General features: G+C 42.5%; 1 protein-coding gene across 5 annotated transcripts in view; it reads right to left on the reverse strand.

The window, feature by feature from the left end:
• Positions 1-19080, reverse strand: part of hivep2a (HIVEP zinc finger 2a) — a 57315-nt gene that overhangs the window by 16872 nt on the left and 21363 nt on the right. The window contains exon 1 of one of the 5 annotated variants that reach the window (XM_077553498.1): positions 14146-15163. The exons of the other annotated variants lie outside the window; for them this stretch is intronic. The gene's annotated coding sequence lies outside the window, so the exon portion shown is untranslated. Of the gene's footprint in view, positions 1-14145; positions 15164-19080 lie in introns of those variants that run through there. 5 annotated transcript variants of the gene reach the window in all.

Raw genomic sequence — 19080 nt, forward strand, 5'->3', positions numbered from 1 at the left:
ATTTTGTGGAGACCCCGACTTTAGAATCATTATCCTGAAATATTCCCCAACTGTTACATAACTCTAAGAGAGCCATTAATAAGTCGCACCAAGTCATGTTTTGTTTCAACGCCCGGCTGTCAATCAGGAGTGCGTTACCGTGGAAACGCATTGCCACGGGAGAGCCAAAAGAATGGCGAGGAGAAGAAGAAAAAACAAGTAGAAGAAAAAAGATGAATTGAATGAACTTTACCTGAACTTGGAATGAGCACACACACGCGCGCACACACCCACGCACGCACACACACACACACACACACACGCGCACAACTCAAGACTGTAAGACGGCACAGGTAGGAAGTCAACTACACGGCTGGATATTTTTGTTCCACAAATGTATATGTGAGAGTGTGTGTGGGAGGTGGCAGCACCAGCATCTGTGAGTGTGTGTGTGTGTGTACATCTGTGTGTGTGTGTGTGTGTGTGTGCGCGCGCGTGGGAATAGGATGTATTCGGTCTGCCAAGGTCACAGTTGCCGAGCGCTTGTTCTAAAAGCTTCCGTTGCGCAATCCACGCATGTTCCGGGGCGTAAGCGTTTTAAAAAGATAAGATTCGATCGATCGCTCGCTCGCTCGCTCGCTCGCTCGCTCGCACTTGAAAAAAAAACAAAAACGCAGCATCAACGTGCAGGTGGGGGCGATTAATCAATTATTTTTTTTTAATCGGGATCACCATCTTGGTTACAACTCATAAATGAAGCCGATTGTTTACATTTCAGTCGACCACCAGGGGGCGATGACATGGTCGAGGCTTGGTGACGCTGCCAAATCCTCCAAAGAAGATCCCCATGTTTTGTTCTTTCCCAGAACAAAAAATGCTGACCCACTTTACAATCAAAAGGCAGAAAATGACAAAATTAAGTCCAATTTTCTTTCGAGTGGTCACAATATCCATCCATCCATTTTTTTACAGCACTTAACAGGCACGGGAACACATTTTGTGGGGTTGTGGGGGGGGGGGGGGGGGGGGCGTGTAGATCAAGAAAAGGGCACCAAAGGCCAAAATTATGCATACAATTAAGAAAAAACATTCCTATTTAGTTATCTTATGTATTTACAGCAGTCAATAATGATGCTACAGTGGATATAAAAAGTCTACACACCCCCATTGAAATAGCAATATTTGGTGCTATTCAAGAATGAGAGCAAACCATTTTTAAACTCTTTAGTTACTTATCGTACACAAAACAGAGTGGAAGTAAAAAAATAAACTGACGATGTGGTTGCATAAGTGCACACACCCTCCGAAATGGGGTTGTGACTGCGTTCAGAATGAACCAATCGCATTCAAACAAACGTATGTTAAACGGGAAACGGCACAAACCTGCCACCATTTATTGTACCTCTGGGTAAGCCCAAATCAACTGCGGCTGGTCTAGTAGGCTTTCCCTGACATTTTTGTCATCAAAAGTAAATTGGTAATTTTTTAAATTTTAATACATTTAAATGGCAAAAAAAAATCGGATTATTTAATTAATCCATGGCATAATTGATAAAATAATTAATTTAATTAATAATTAAAATCTTCAAATGAAATTTCAATTCCCATCCTTCATGATCGGTCAGGTCAGTCATAAGAATTCCGATTCAAGCACAACATTTCATGCTCCGTTCATGACTCAAACACCGGTGCTTGGGATTCTGCCCGTCAGCTCCACCTGTGAAGATTCTCAAGAATTTTCGGTTCACCCCAAAACCTCACTTTGCGAAGTCCATATAAGGGAGAAAGAGCGGCGGACAAATTTGCTGCTGCAGGGTGTTGAGACGCAAGAATGATTATGCAACAAGACACAAATGTGGCTTGTTTTCACTTAATAATGTTCCAGGCTTGGAATAACTTCCTGTTAAAACCCTGCGTGTGCGTGCGTGTACGTGTGTGTGTGTGTGTGTGTGTGAGAGAGATTGTGTTCTTGCTGTCCTGCCAGTTCTCACTCACACACACACACACAAAAAGTGACACAGCAAGCGATTGAACCGGTTGAGAAATTCCATGTACATGCGGTGTGTATTGTGTCGTATCTGCATCTGTCAGGGGAGCTGCGGGTTTCCATTTAGGAGAGCACGGCCGTGGGGGAGGACGGGGCGCGGGGGTGGAGGTGTGCGCTGGGTTGCGTGGGGGGTGAGGTGAGGTGAGGTGAGGAGGGGAAAAAACAGGCGTCCTGTTGGTGTAAATTGCCAGTGGAAAAGAGAAGGCAGTCATATTTTCCACAGAGCTGCTGGGCCAGCCTTGAAACTATTACACTCACAGTGCGTGTGTGTGTGTTGTAACTTCATTAGATTTTCCACAACAGTGTGCAGAATCCTCCAGGAAGCACGATGGACACAGGAAAGGGTGCGCTCGTTTTGTGGACGCCGGCCGGACGTTGGGGCTGTGTCGGGAAACACTCGCCGGCCACCAAAGTGCGACTTCTCGTCACAAGGCCGTTTTGTTTCAAACGTGGACTCAAATGAAAATAAATCTTGTCAATTTGACACAATGTTGTGATCAAGGCTACAGAATGTAAGGAGTTACAAAAAATTGCCAAGTGAAAATCTGTGGAATAATGTGGCCACTAAATCCCCCCCCCCCCCCCCCCGCTCAGCTTTCTCACTGGCAATCATAAACCTGTCAATCAAAAACCTAGAAAATTGGACGCCAATTTGTCTAGCATCTTTCGTATGACCACAACAATTAGAGGCTATTGTGACAACGAGGCACTCAAACGGCCATGCCAGTGCGAAGCTCCTATCCACAGACTGGCTGTTAAAACAATTCACCCCCCCCCCCCCCCCCAATTTTTTCCCAAATCCACCATTTGCACGCAGGCCAAGGATAGTTAACAAAATAAAAAATTAAATAAAATTTTTTTTATTAAGGAAATAAAATAAAAATGCTCACTGAAACTACATCTTACATTTTTTAAAATAAGGATAGCAAAAATGTCCTTCATTTTTGTCAATTACTATCATACAATAGCTTTTCAGGGTTCTTTAAAAAAAAAATACAATTTATTTTGGGATTTCCAAGGTCGAACAGTTAAAAAACTAAAACTAATACTGAAACTAATAAAAACGAACCTCAAAATTAAGCATTTTCGAAAAATAAAAGCTAACAAACCTGCTCTAAAAACGAATTAAAACTAAGGCACTCTAAAGTGGTCATGGCAGCCTGAAGCCCTGGTTGCATTGCTGACCTATTTTCTCTTTCATGACAACGAGGCGCTCTAACGTGGCCAACTCTTTTCCCCTTCACGCTTCTACATTTTCTCCATTTTTTCTCTACATTTTTTCCATTTTCTCCAAGCACTCACGGTCGACAACAAGGCACTCTAAAGGACTTTTAAAAAAATATCCCCCCCTCCTCCTTGTTCATCCTCCTTTCTCTGCATGATGTGCACTCAGGGCCAATGATGAGGCGCTCTAAAGACGTCATTAACAGCCCGAGTAGCCCTTTAAAATGTATTTAATTTGACGGATGACTGAAATATATAAAAAAAAAAAATCCCAACTATATTGTGAATGATTCCAAAACAGCCTTTGTCCTCATGTCGTCCACGTTCGGACATCTTCTGACTCGCCTCGTTAAGAAACTCCAGACGGAACCCACAGGTTCGGACTCAGAACCCTTGAAGGACATCGGACGAGCACGTCCAAGCGCTCCTTTTGGGAATCAGGAATCATCCGTTGGTAAAAAAAAAAAAAAGAAGCGCTCCTTTCGCTGATTGTCAGGCCGCAAGAAAAGACGGGAGGAGCTTGATGGGAAGCAGCGAGCGTCCCAGACGTCCAATGACATCACGCTCGGGCAGCGAGTAAAATGAGGACTGCTGTGATTTTCCACCCATAAACACCCTGAGATGTTTCGCCGGCTCCGTGGGGGCGAGCCGCTCTCTTCGTGTCATTCCCACGACGTCGCAATCATGCCGTGACACACGGGTTGAAATCGTGACGCGACAGCTCAACTAAAAACAAAAAGCTCAATTTCGTTTTGTGTTTGAGCTCGTTCACTGTCAGAAAATGCCTGCAGACGTACCCAGATACATAAACTAGTCACAACCGCCTCCAATCCTCACAAATCCAGAGCCAACAAGACACATCTGCAACCAGCTACAAGCAGTTACGACAAGCTAGAAACATCTCAAACCGGTCAGAACAAGCTAGCACCAAATAGCACCTACCTGCTAGTCCGATCAAAATTCTTTTTCTTTTTTTTTTTTTTAAATACATTTAGCAGCATTTTACAACCAGCTGGAACCAGTTAGGCAGATTCATCTAGGCCCATCCAGAACCAGGTAGAACCATCCCCCAGTTGGAAGAAGTGAACCAAATAGAACCTTCTGGTCCCATCTACAAGCAGTTACAAGCATCTATCGACCAAGCCAGAACCAACTAGTAGAATTAAAAAACAGCTGCAACTGGAATTAGCCAGATTCATCTAGGTCCCTGCAGGACCAAGTAGACTCACAAACCAGTTGGAACAAGGTAGAACCCATCTAGCACCGACAACTGCACAACTTGTCCGATCTCAAAGTAGACACAACCATCTACAGAAGCAGGTAGAAACCAACTTCAAGCATTTAGCAACATTTACAACCAGAGGGCAGATTCATCTAGGCCCAACCAGAACCAGGTAGAACCATCTCCCAGTTGGAAGAAGTGAACCAAATAGAACCTTCTGGTCCCACCTACAAGCAGTTACAAGCCTCTCGAGACCAAGCCAGAACCATTGACAAGCAGCTGGAACCGGTTCAGATTCATCTAGGCCATGGGTGTCCAAGCTTGGTCCTGGAGGGCCGGTGTCCTGCAGGTTTTGGGGGTTCCCCTGTTCCGACGCACCTGTTCCAATCAACAGGATCGTTATCAGGCTTAGGCAGAGCTTGCTGATGAGCTTCAGCTATGTTGGAGAAGAGAAACATCCAAAACCTGCAGGTCTACCGGCCCCCCCAGGACCGAGTTGGGACACCACTGATGTAGGCCCATGTGGAACCAAGTAGGCACACCTACCAGTTGGAAGAAGTTAGAACCAAAAGGTCATCTAGAACCACCTACCAGATGGGAAAAACGAGAACCAAATAGAACCTTCTTGTCCCATCTACTGTACAAGCAGGCAAAACCATCAGCAAAATCATCTTATACGAACTAGACCAAAATGGAGGTCTTCTAGTACCATCAACAAGAAGTGGACCACTACAGCATCAATGACTTTAATAGGTCCAGCTAGACCATCTAAACTATCCAGAACCATCCGGTGACATCCAGTGTCAACTAAATTCATCTAGAACTTTCTAGAACCAAGCAGACCCACTGACAAGCAGCACTTCTGGAGTGAACCAGAACCAGATGGACCCATCTACCAACAGCTCGTCTCATCTAGAACTGCGAAGAACCAATAATCGGGTCACGCCTTTTCGGCATGCGATCATCTTCGTTATCGTCATCTTTAGCCTCCTTTCAGTTTCGAGTGTGTGTGTGCGTTGCCACTTCCGTTCATCTGCATACCCCCCGCCCACACCCCCCCCCCCCCACTCCCCGGGCTTCCTCACGCACCCCCTCACTTCCTTTCCGCTCAGCTCGTTTGTTTCTCAGGCCTCACAGGCAGGAAGTTCTGCTGGAGGCCGTGTTGCCCGCCGTTGCGTCAGACGCGAGAGCCTGCCAGCGTCTCGCGGAACCTTCAACGGCGTAAGAACAATAAAAAAAAAAAAGAGATGTAGGTCGGGACTGGCGCTTCACAATAACAAGAAGCAGAACCAGAATCTGGACTGACAAACATTCTGATCCAGTGTGTGTGTGTGTGTGTGTGTGTGTGTGTGTGTGTGTATACGCAACAGGTGTTGGAGACGGTAGTCATTCACCTGCCACCTACACACACGCAGACACACACAGATGAGTGCTGCCTGCTCACCCACACAACGCTAATGTCTCCCGCCCCTCACATCCGACGAGCAGCAGGTAGGTAGGAGGTGTGTGCGCGGGTGCGCGGGTGCGCGCAAGACGAACATCTACAAGTAAAAAGTCTTGCGAGCACAGATGGCCCCCAAGGAAATCATCCCTCTCTCGTTCACTTTGTGCCTGAAAACCCTCCCAAATTTTCCCCGGCACATGTGACACATCGCCGCCGCCTGATGCTGCGTTGCGCTTCCTGCTACTTCTTGTTTTTAGTTTGGCCAGAATAGGACACGAATGCTGGGAATCAGAAAATATTACACTTGTCTTGTCGTGAATATGGCTCGTCGTCTATGTGCGACCGGTCAATTGACTGGCGACCGGTCGATTTAACGCGACTGCATTATGGCGAGGAAGTAGATGTTGCAGGCGTGAAACTCAAATTTCCCAGTTTTCATGAATGTAGCAGTATGCATCGAATTGCACTGTACATAATGGTACAATAAATTATGAAATTTATGACATTAAAATGTGACATTTATTACGTTGAAATGTGCAATTTATCACATAAAAAATGTGAAATTTATCACGTTAAAAATGTTACATTTATCACGCTAAAATGTATAATTCATTACTTTAAAATGTGAAATTTATTACTTTAAATGTGAAACTTACCACGTTAAAATGTGCAATTTATTACGTTAAAATGTGCAATTTATTACGTTAAAAATTTGAAATTTACCACGTTTAAAATATGAAAATTTATCATGTTAAAAAACAAAAAAAATTACATTTATCACGTTAAAATGTAATATTTATTATGTAAAGAGTGTTACATTTATTAAGTTAAAATATGAAATTGATTACATTAAAATGTAAAATTCACTACTTTAAATGTGAAACTTACCACGTTAAAATGTGAAATTTATTACGTTAAAATGTGCAATTTATTACGAAAAAAATTTGAAATTTACCACGTTTAAAATATGAAAATTTCTCATGTTAAAAAACTAAAAATTTTACATTCATCACGTTAAAATGTGCTATTTATTATGTAAAGAGTGTTGCATTTATTAAGTTAAAATATGAAATTGATTACATTAAAATGTAAAATTCACTACTTTAAATGTGAACGTATTATGTTAAAAATATTACATTACATTAAAATATGAAATTTATTACGTTAAAATGTGAAATTTATTATGTAAAGAGTGTTACATTTATTAAGTTAAAATATGAAATTTATTACATTAAAATTCACTACTTTAAATGTGAATGTATTATGTTAAAAATATTACATTACATTAAAATATGAAATTTATTACGTTAAAATGTGAAATATAGTTAAGTGCATCACATTAGAACGTGAAAAGTATTATATTAAAATGTGAAATGTGAGATTTTGTATATTAAATTGTGAGCGATTATGTTTTTATTTATTTTTATTTTATTTATTTTAATGTACTATATAAAGTACTGTATGTTAAAAACGTGATATTGATCACTTATTGCAAAAAAAAACTAAAGTTATGCCCTTTTGCTTGAAAACAACCAAATAAAAAGCACATTTTAATCATGTAAGTGTTGGAATGAAGTCACTGATCTTTTCTTCACGCCAGTGATTTGGCGCCTCGCCTCCATTTTGTCGCTTCCTTTTGCTCGTCTTCATTTCCACGTCACTAAATCACATCTGACTTTTCTATTCCGGCGCCTCCTAAATTTCTCCTTTTTTGGGCCCATCAATCTTTCTTTTTTGGCGTCCTTTTCCTCCTCCCGGGGGGGTCGCGACCATTCCTCACTTTCTTGGCTTGCTTGAATTAATCACACCGGTCGCTAACCAACCTCCGCGCTGTTAATTAATCAGCCTTAATGAACAGTCTCAACTTGTTGAACGTGTTTGGCTCTTAATTAGCCGGCAGGCCCGCGGGCCCGACAAGACCATTAGGTGGGACGAGGTTGGCGTGATGAGACAACCTGGCGCTCTAATGGGACCGCTCAAATATTTATCATCATATTTATAGGCCGGGAAGAACCACGGCGTTTCAATCCGTGCCCGACCGCCACCCGCGATGCCTTCAAGTGACCTCGTATATTTGACTTCCCGAGAAGTGGCCCTCAGGTGAGATTCAAACTGGCAACCGGCAGCCATGAATGTTATTATCAAGATTCAATATAAATGTTCTGCTCATTTCTGTCATTCCTCGCGGCTCATCGGGGAAAAAATGATCTTCATGAAAAATGTATGATGAAATATTATCGTGATATTACAATCATATATCAGCACCAGGAAAATTGAAGGATGGACATAGATGAGCTTCATTCGACCCCAAAGGGAAATTCAAGATTTACGACAAATATTTAACGCAGTATATATATTTTTTATATTACTCGACCAATTAATCGGTAATCGGTGTGTTTTTCTAAAAATCAATAGCAGCATTGGCCTAAAAAAATCCACGTTGGTGGGGCTCTAATGATGATGATGATGATGATAATGATAATAATGATAATAACAATAACAACACTAATAATAACAATAATAATAATAATAATAATAATGACCCTTGTGAGGACAAGAAAATGGATGGATGGATAATGATAATAACAATAAAAATAATAATAATATTTGAGGCAGCATGACTCCATTACCCAGCATGCCCTTCGCTCTTGGCGACAGTGGAAATATGCTGTGTGACAGATTGTGTGTGCGTGTGTGTCATCTCTCCATCTGCTGTCAAGAGGTCATCATGTGCGTGTGTGTGTGTGTGTGCGTGTGTGTATCTGACAGCATGTGTTTCCCATCTGGTTCCGCCCAATCCCTCAACTCTGACTTCATTCTGACCTGCTTCCTTCCTTCCCTCTTTCATTCTTTCTTTTTTCACTCCTCAATCATCTTCATCATCATCATCATCATCATCATCCTCCTCATCAATAGTGACTTGTGCGTGCGTGCGTGCGTGCGTATGTCTTCTCGAACGCGCGGCCGGCGTTGGACAACGAGTGTCGATGATGTCATGCCGTTGTCATTCCCGCAGCCGATTTGCTCGCTCGTGCTGTTTGAATTTCTTTTCCCGGAATTCCTCCGCGGCCCTCCAATCTTGTCAGGATCATCTCGCTCGCTCGCTCGCCGCAGAGAATTCCGCACACATGTCCGAACTGAACACCACAACGATGAGCTCACTTCCCATTTTTCTTGACTGAGAGGTGGATTGGTCACCAGGTCAGTGTTCATAAACAGGAAGTATTTCAAGACCCGCCTATTTTTTTGCTGAAGATTATCGACTGTTAAATCCTCTGTAATCCTGCTTTTTGCGCCTACAGAAAGCCAATAACACAGTTCAACACTTGAACGTCATCTCATTATCTGAATGCGGGAAGCCGCATCAGCGGCGTGCATCAATGTCACGCTTTGCTGACTCGGTATTAATTCCACCAAACATATGCGCCTCGCCACCGGCGACGCCCGCCGAGGGAAGTGGCCGCTGTCGCCATGGCGACCGCGGCCTCCCAGCGAAGAGTCAGCATCCAAAGGTCAAAAAGTCATCAAGACAGTCAAACTTTTTTACTGACTCGTACGTGAGTCAGCGGCACAGTTTCTGGTAAAAAAAGAAAAAAGAAAGAAGGAGGATGGCCTGATGGGAACCGCATCAACGTACACATGCACACGCCATACACACACGTTTTGTGAGGCGTTTTACGGTTTTGGCGGTTTTAATCTTTTAATACATGTAACGAAATGCAATGTCTCCTTTTCACAAAACTTCAACACAACTCACGGTACCTGGTGTGGAATTTTTTTTGGAACAAAAGTATTGGGACGTGCATGAGAATTTATTTATTTATTTATTTATTTATCTAATTGTTTATTTAAAGTGAAAATTGGAGGGGAAATATTATGGGACAGAATTGAAATTGAATTGAAAACTGAAGCAAATTTGCACAAAATTATTGGGACACTCACTGTAAATGAAAATGGGGGGGGGGGAGGGAATGTGGAGATTGGACAAAAATATACGGACGCGAATGAAAGTTATAAACCATTTAAAATTTTGAGGGGAAAAAAATGTTTTGGAGCAGAACAGGAAGTGAAAAGTGAAGAAAATTTGCGCAAAAGTATTGGGACTCACAAAGGAAGTGAAATGTCAAGAAAATTTGGACAAAAAATTGGGTAAATGAACAGAAAGTCAATAAATAAATAAGCTTAGCTTGAACCACAACAAAATTTGGACACAAATGGAAAATGAAAAACATTTGGACAAAAATATTGGAAGACCCGTAGGAAGTCAGGACAGAAGTATTGGGACAGCAAATGAAAGTGAAAAAGTGGATAAAATGTGAAATTTGGACAAACTGAGTGGGAAACCGAAAAATTAGGAGCTCAGTCGCAGAACAAATTTAGCTAATGATTCAAGAAGAAGAACTTTCTACACACGCGCACGCTCACACACACACACACACACACACACACACACACACACAAGCTGGCCACTGAAAGTCAGATTGAGTATTTTCGTCGCCTTGCGTCAAACTAACGCAACTCGGGAGTGTTTGGGTCGTAAATTTAGACGCCTGTCGATGACAGCCGCAGTGGACACGAGCAGAAGCCGACCTCAGCTGAACATCTGGAGCCCTGCGCGCGCGCACGCACGCACACACACACAATGCCAAGCATGGAAGTGAATGAGAGTGAATGAACACAGAAAAAAAAAATGTCAGGAGGTAAATCATTTCATAAGTGAAACTTGCGTGCGCGTGCGGAGGAGTGTGCGTTTCCGTGGTAGGTGACCTCCTGCCTGGAGGAGTTTGGATTCGGGCCCGGTGGTTTGAAAGCAGCAATGATGGCGAGAGTGTAATTGAGCTGCGGCAAGAATGTTTGTTTTACGGCCGACTTGAGTTCCATTTCTGCTTGCGGTCGCGTTCAAATTCGTTTCTATCCACGCCGGAGCGGTTTTGCTGATTTTTTTTCTCTCGGAGTTTTGGGAATGCAGAACAACAACCGTTACCTGATCGTTAATATTATATCAATGGAAACGTATTTACAGTAATTCGCCTCTGCATTGTTGGGGTTGAAATCTGCAAAACAGGGATTTGAAAACCGGGCATACGGTCTTAATTAAACACATTTAATACATTAAGAGTGAGTGGGAGCAATTTATAATACAAAAATATTGTGCAATGTAGAAAAAAGTGTAATAATGTAATAACACTGTTATTACACATCAAAAAACACGGCTGCGGACTCACTTCACTGCATGGCTCGAGTTGAACGTCGATGCCTTCCCCATTCACTCCATCAACTTTATTTTTATCTTCATCTTATTTACGGCAACATCTCATAATTGAGCCGAGATTCGCCACCTCATCGTTATCTTCTACTCCACACCGCCATCTACTGGCACCCGTTTGTTATTGCAGTGGCTTCCCAACGGTCCACTTTCACGCCGACGGTTGAAAAACGTACTTGACTGATATATTCGCTGGTGGTCGTTAACAGATGACAACAGATGACGTATGCGCCATATTTCCTTTTTGTACCGCATTGATGATTCCTAAAAAAAAATAACGCAGTCGAGCATGCACTGTACATTGTTTGTGCTTGGTGGGCATCAATGTGTAAAAAAAAAAAAAAAAAGTAAAGAGTGCTTTTGTGTGGAGCATTCTTGGCACAAGCACAAGCTCGCTCTCTTTTCACGCTGGCGTTTATGAGGCGCACATACTTCATCACACCCACTAAATCCACGTTGCACAACCCACGCCGATGCCGACGGCCCAGAACCGCTTTTAGTCGCCATCCTACTAGTCTGCTGCTTGGCCCATTCACTTGTGCACTAAAAGATGCGCCATGCACAATTGAAATATTTAAAAAATATATATATATATAATAACATGGCTTAAAAGTAAATACAAAAATAATTTAAAACAAATTAAACAAATTAAATATGATTAAAAAAAATGCAAACAAAATTCATGTTGGAAAAATCTAAATCTCAGCAATTGGGTAACATAAAAGCTGCCAATAGCAGCCTTGAATATAGCGAAAAATATCTGACATAAAGTAAGCCCTCCACACCAGTAGTTGGCGCTGCAATGCATAAATGCAGTGTAGAAATACACTTAAAAAAGTAACAAAAAAAGTTTGAAAATAAAAAAATAAATCATAGAATATATAAAAATCTAAAACATATAAAAAATAAATACAGAAAATATATAAATAAAAATATATATAATAATGAATATAAAAAATATAAAAATGTATAATGGAAAAATACTAATACAATTTAAATACAAAAATAACTTCAAAGTAAACTTTAAAAATAAAATTACACTTAAAATAATCACAAATGTAAAACAAAATATGATTTTAAAAATACTAATAAAATGTTTATTAGAATCTTTTAATGTAAACTTAAAAAAAACAAATTCAAATAAATGCTTCAAATTAATATTAGATTTCTTTTCATACTTGGACCCAAAAGAGTCAATCTCATTTGACTGCGCCAACCATCTCGCAGCTCATTGGCTGCCATCCGTCAAAACATCAAAGACCCGCTAGCCACGCTAACAAATGTTGCTGATGACATCACTTGATGAGAAGGTGCTGCCACGTAACCACGGCAACCGTCAACAGATCTCCAGAAGCACAAAACGTACGCAGAGAGAAACCAATGCTTAACACTCTCGGACTCCGGAGAATGTTTGCAAGAAGTAGGTCACCGGTGGGGGAGGTTCGAGAGGTGCGGAGAGCGGGTGGGGGGCAGTGTGTATGCGTGTGAGTTTAACTCTCACACACACACACACACACACACACAAACCGCAGAGGAATTTCCTCGTTTCATATAAAACTGATAATGGGATGTGTCCCAGCGGGAGTGGAAAATCAGAGGTGACTTACGAGCTGCATTCCAACCTCACACACACAGTGGACACTCCCTGGGCTAGCGCGCACACACACACACACTCATATAGTTTACATGAGAGAGGAGAAGGAAGGCAAAAGCGTTTGGCAAAGTGCAAGCAAGTTTCCACGCGCACTTGAACGCTACGCCATCCATCCTTCATCCCGCCATCATGCGTCCGGCCGTTTGCCAGGCGACCAGGGCCCATCGTATACCGCCACTTCCTGTAAGCGTGTGTGTGTTTGCGTGTGCGGCCCTGGCACGGATGGCAGCACAGACGGCGTGATGGCGTGATGCTTTCTACCTGCCGGGAAGAGGGAGCGAGAGAGAGATGTGTCGGAAAAGATGGACGGCAAGGTGATGCGGCCACCTGGACCTTGTGTGTGTGTGTGTGTGTGTGTGTGTGTGTGTGTGTGTCCCTGTCCGTGTAATCTTGTGAGGACCATATTCCGGTCTTTTAGACTCATTGTGGGGACCACAGGTCCCACCACCCCCGCCGGAGAACACCCACCCAAGTCGATTTCAAATCTGTGGGAATAACACACGGCATACATGCACACAAATGTACACACAGACAGATAAACACACATGACAGACACAAACACACACAATATACCTCACGTGCACAAACACACACACACGTGCCACACGTGTACACACAGACACACAAATACCCACAAATCACAAATGTACACACATGGACAACCGCAAAAATACACAACACATATACAAGATGTGCACAAACAGGGTCACAAAAGCATGCGCGCGCACACACACACACGCACACACACAGGAAGTCACGTTGGAGCGCCAAGTGTGTTAAAGCATTTTTCCATTCACAAATTCTCAGACAGTGAAGTGTGCTCGGGCCTTGGCCCTGCTGTGCACGTGAGAGTGTGTGTGTGTGTGTGTGTGTGCGTGTGTGTGTGAGAGAGAGAGAGAGAGAGAGAGAGACCGAGCAAGAGAGACAGTATAGATGTGTGTGTGTGTACTATAATAGAGACTTGTCACACGCTGTCAATAATGTTTGCTGTGTCACCACGACAACACCGGTGCCCCCCCCCCCCCCATACTTACTTAGTAACACACACTATAGAATAGTCTAAAATGTCTAGACTGACTCAAAAACGAATTCCCTCCTTTTCCTCCATCGCCACGGCAACAGGCAAAGCCACCTGTCGTCTGACTGTCTGACTTCCTGTAACCCCCCTCCCGCCCCCGCCCCCCACACGTCACAAAAGTTTTACCACCTATCAAGCAACCTTCGACATGTTGCCCATGCGCTTCGTCAAGTTGTGTGTATGTATGCGCGCGCGCGCGTGTGTATAATCATCTCAAAGGGGTTAACAAACCTGCAAGAAAATTCCCTCCTTTTCCTCCATCGCCACGGCAACAGACACGGCGACCTGTTGTCGTCTCACTTCCTGTCTCTTTTTCGGCGTCACGCACACTCGCACACTTTCACTTCCTGTCCCCAAAAGCAGCCGTCAATCAGCCACTCTGCTGTGTGTCCACTGTCCAGACACCTTCTCTCGCCGTCTATGTTTACACGTGCTTCACCGGCCCGTGTGTGTGTGTGTGTGTGTGTGTGTGTGTGTGTGTTATGTGTTTGTGTTTTGTGTGTGTGTGGGAGCCCTAGAGAAACACTCCTCTTGCCACAGGAGTAAAGCCCAGGCATGACGCAGAGCCAGAAATAGACAGAGGGGGCCCCGAGTGGGGAGAAGCGCCCGGACGCCGCTGCCGGCACTTTTGCAGCGACCCGATGGTACAAGTACACACACACACGCACACGCACGCACGTCAAGTACAACAGGTTTGACAGAAATCGACATTCCCATTCTAATGATGATTTGTCCTTCATTACACAAGCTTGGATCCTATTGTCACTCAGAGAGAACGAATAAAGATTGATCTTTTTGAATAGCTTCATCAAGGGTAGCATTGTGAGGCTAGTGGGTGGGAAGCCTGCCTCGCAGTTGAGAGGTTCTGGGTTCCAATTGCAAATGTTTTCCCTCGGCCTGGAGAAGAATTGTGCATTATAGTTTGTTTTTATTTATTATATATTGTTATACGAAACACATTGTTATAGTTTAGTTTTGAATGATTTTAGTATTAATTTCAGTGTTGTTGTTTTTAAAAAATATATTATTATGGAGTATTTGTCAAGTGCAAGCTGCTTCATTGTGGTTTGGATTTTAATAGCTTTAGTATTAGTTTTAGCATTTTTGGGAGTGTTTGTCAAGTGCAAAATGCTTTTTTTATAGTTTACTTTTCAAAAAACTTTGTATAAGTATTAGTTTTTCTAAAATATATAAAGTATTTGTCAAGTGCAAAATACGTTGTTATACTTTAGTTTTTAAAAGTGTTAGTATTAGTTTTAGCTTTTTTAATAAATGGAGTGCAGAGCGTAGAAGTCACCTACAACCTTTGGGGATTTATAATTTTAACCTGTGCAACTTTTTTATGATTTATGGTAGACCCACAACTCACACCCAGCTGCTCACTCACTAGGCCACGCCCCTTAAAGTACACAGCGTACAATATTGACACTTTTTAACGGCAGTTTATTTATTTACACTCCTTTTTTGTTTTACACAGCACAGTGCTAATTATTTTTGATTTTCCCAACAATTTTATTTTTGTTTATTTTATAAAAATGGTTGCATTTTGGTCTGGAATGAATTAACGGTTTCAATTGATTCTGAAAGGGAAAAGTCATATGAGGTGGTGTAGCTGTTGCACAATAAAGTTTGGGGTTGGTGTCCCAATACTTCTGTCCAGAGTGTGTACGTCGTTACGCGTGTGTGTGTGTGTGTTTTGCATGAAAGCGTGCCTGTGTGTGCGTGGGTGTGAAGCACAAACACAAAAGCCGTCGCTTGTTTATTTGCTTTGGCGACGCCAGCGAGTTGCGAGTGAGCGAGAGGGACCACTGCGGCCTCCAAGCCACAGGGGGACACACACGCTACACTCTTATGCAACACACACACACATGCAATCACACAGCTGTGCCTGATTCCAGCAATGTTAGGTGTGTGTGTGTCTTTTAAGTAATTTGATTGCAAAAGTTTGCGCTGATCACGTTTTTTGTTTTTTTTGCTGCCAGTTAACTGTGACTGATGCATTGTCACAAAGTTGGTGGGCATGCATGCTCACGCACACGCACGCACGCACGCACATGCACCAAGTTGCTGACGTCAGCTCTTAAAGGTTAGTGTGAAGTTGGCATGGATCCCGACGTTCATTAACGAGTCAAACGTCTGAACACAAAAGGTTAGCTTGGGCGCTAATTAGCGAGATCAGCTGCAAATCAAAGCGGCAGTTTTGGAATCTGGGGCGCGTTCCAGCTCTAGTATTTTTCTACGTCATTATATATGTGTAATATGTTCCCTGGTGCTTTTATGTTCTGTTTTTTTTGTCTATGTTGTGAGAATGAGACATTGTTGTTGTGGTAACAGTCCACAGTTTGCCTATGCTGCTGTCAGTTCTATTTTGCTGTAATGTTCTATGTTGTATGTTTTTAGAATTACATTATACTTTAATGTCCAATGCTTTTAAAATGTTTCCTTTTTTTGTTTTGCTCTATAACGTTATAGTGTCCCACAGTATGATAATACAAAGAGGTGGCAAATCCAGGTCCAGAAAGTAAAAACTTTGCCACAGTTTGGCTTTAGCCCCTAATGCTAGCCAGCTAGCTCCCTAGCAGGTAAATGAGCACCATGGGAGCTAGCTAGGGAGCTTGCTCGCTAGCATCAGGGGCTAAAGCCAAACCGTGGCAGGGTTTTTACTTTCTGGACCTGGATTTGCCACCCCTGATAATACTCCATTTCCATAATCCATATTGCTGTCGTATTATCTATGTATTGTTGTCTATGTTGTCGTAACGTTTTCTGTTCTTATTATAGATATCTATAAAGACTAGATGTCTTGTCTGGAATTGAAAGTCCGCAAATGGCGGCCATCTTGCTGCAGTAACCTTGCTCCGCCTCTCTCATTCATTACTGTGTTTTTAATCGTACATGCTCTTTAAATGAATTTACCAAAAATCAACAGACTATCGAGCAGTTTAGTTTATAAGCGTAGCGAGTATACAACATACAGTAGTTGTTAATAATTAGTAATTAATTGTGAGAAAGCAAACCGTGTTCAAACCGTCAAGTTTGAAGCGAGAAAATAAAAAAAAAGTTTATTCAGATCACTCACCTTCACTCGCAGTCAATACAACAGACCAGACTGCCTGCCTGTCACAAGATGGCCGCCTGTGCCGTAAGACATCCAAGTCTTTATAGATATCTATGGTAGTTATGATGTCTATGTTTCACATTCTGTTTTGCTATAGTGTTCTATGTTGTCGTAATATCCTATACTGTTAAAATGTTCTGTTTCTGGTCTATGTTGTTTCAATGTCCTTATAATGTTTTGATCATGTTCTTTTTGACGATGCTAAATTAGCCTCGTCCGACGTTCTATATCAACTTGCTGGAGTCAAAATACGAGCTTGAGCGCATGTCGGATGGACGGCCTTCCCCTGCCGCGCTCTCCGTCTCTCCATGTGTTTGTGTGAAACTCGACACTGGATGCTGCGGAGTCTCTGGGGGTCTCCCGGGGAAAGGCGGGCCGAGGGGGGGGGGGGGGGGGACACATAACATAACAGCGGCTTTTCCGAGTAATTTTAGCACCGCGGGGCAAGGCCGCGCCAGCTGACAAGTGGAGACAGAAGAAGATTTTGGGGGGGGGGATTTTTGAGGAGCCGGAAAGCGACGGACGACGTGAGTCAGCACGTGAAAACCAGAAGTGTGTTCGAGTGCACGAAGGCTTGGAGTGCATTAAGAGCCGCTGCCCACAATCCTGACTGGTGACAAGACGGGCTCACGTGGTGAGTCATCGCAAAAAGCAGACAAGCGCCAACGGGAAGCGCAACTTCTCAACTGCTGCGCTGGGGAAAAAATGCAGAGGAAGCGCAAGGATGCTTGTGTGGTTGTTGGATTTTTTTGGCTTGTGACTGTTGAAGCAGTTGATTTTGAAAGAATTTGACTTTCGAGATGTTGCTTGTTTGAAGTCTGGGTTTCGAGGCATTTGACCTTTGGGGTGTTTGACTCTTGAATTATTTGATTTTTTCAGGTGTCTAACTTTTGAGTTGGTGATTTGAGTTTTAAAAATTATGACTTTTGAATGTTTGCCTTTTGGACCAACGGACTTTTTAGTTGTCTGACTTTTGAACTACTTGACTTTTGAAGTGTCTGATATTTGTTTTGTTTGACTTTTGAATTATTTGACTGCTGTTTGACTTTCAAGGTGCTTGACTTCTGAAGCATTTGACTTTTGAGGAGTTTGACTTTGGGGTGTTAGAACTTTGAAGTGTTTGACTTCTGAAGCATTTGACTTTTGAGGAATTTGACTTTCGGAATATTGGAGGCTTGAAGTCTTTGACTTTTGGGGAATCTGACTCTTTAGTTGTCTGACTTGAACTATTTGACTTTTGAGGTGTCTAGCTTTTATTTTGTTTGAGTTTTGAATTATTTGACTTTTGAAACATTTAACTTTGGAGGCATCTAACTTTTGCGTTGTTCTACTTTTGAATTATTTGACTTTTAAGGTGCCTTAGTTTTATTTTGTTAGACTTCTGAATGATTTGACTTTTGGACCAACTGACTTTTGGACAATTTCACTTTTTAGTTGTCTGACTTGATCTATTTGACATTTGAGGTGTCTAACTTTTATTTAGTTTGACTTCTGAATTATTTGACTTTTAGGTTGTTTTACAGCCGCCAACTACCTTCACTTCCAATAGCGATCCTTGCATCATTTTGACTGGTTTACCACTCTGCTTTGTCTGTCAAAAGATTCCATTTGAGAATATCCACAAGCGAAAGAACATTCAAGTGAATGAGACCTTCAACCAAAAAGTTCCACACATTTCTCATTCCAACATCTTAAGATCTCTTTTCCACATTTACCAAAATTTGCACCCTTTTCTTTCTTCCAAATTTGGCATGACAAGATTCCCTGCATTCCTGGCTAACTTGGAGGAAACAGGAAGTGGCTGTGCCAAACATCACACTCGCTCGCTATCCGTTTAGCGATTGTGCCAGTGCTCGGTCAACTCATTAGCGCGCTCATTTATCTCGTTAGGCTTCCATTGATCCGCTAGCTGACGGCCGGCCAAGCGTGATCGATGTCAGCGGCACGGGCGCACTTTGATGTTACGTAAGCGTGTTAACTGCGGACTCAAAGTCACTCCAAGGTCAGCCTCCCTGTTGTTAGCAGCATTAGCACGGTTAGCTACAATT

Source organism: Vanacampus margaritifer, chromosome 19, assembly GCF_051991255.1.
Source record: "Vanacampus margaritifer isolate UIUO_Vmar chromosome 19, RoL_Vmar_1.0, whole genome shotgun sequence".
NCBI classification, from domain to species: domain Eukaryota; kingdom Metazoa; phylum Chordata; class Actinopteri; order Syngnathiformes; family Syngnathidae; genus Vanacampus; species Vanacampus margaritifer.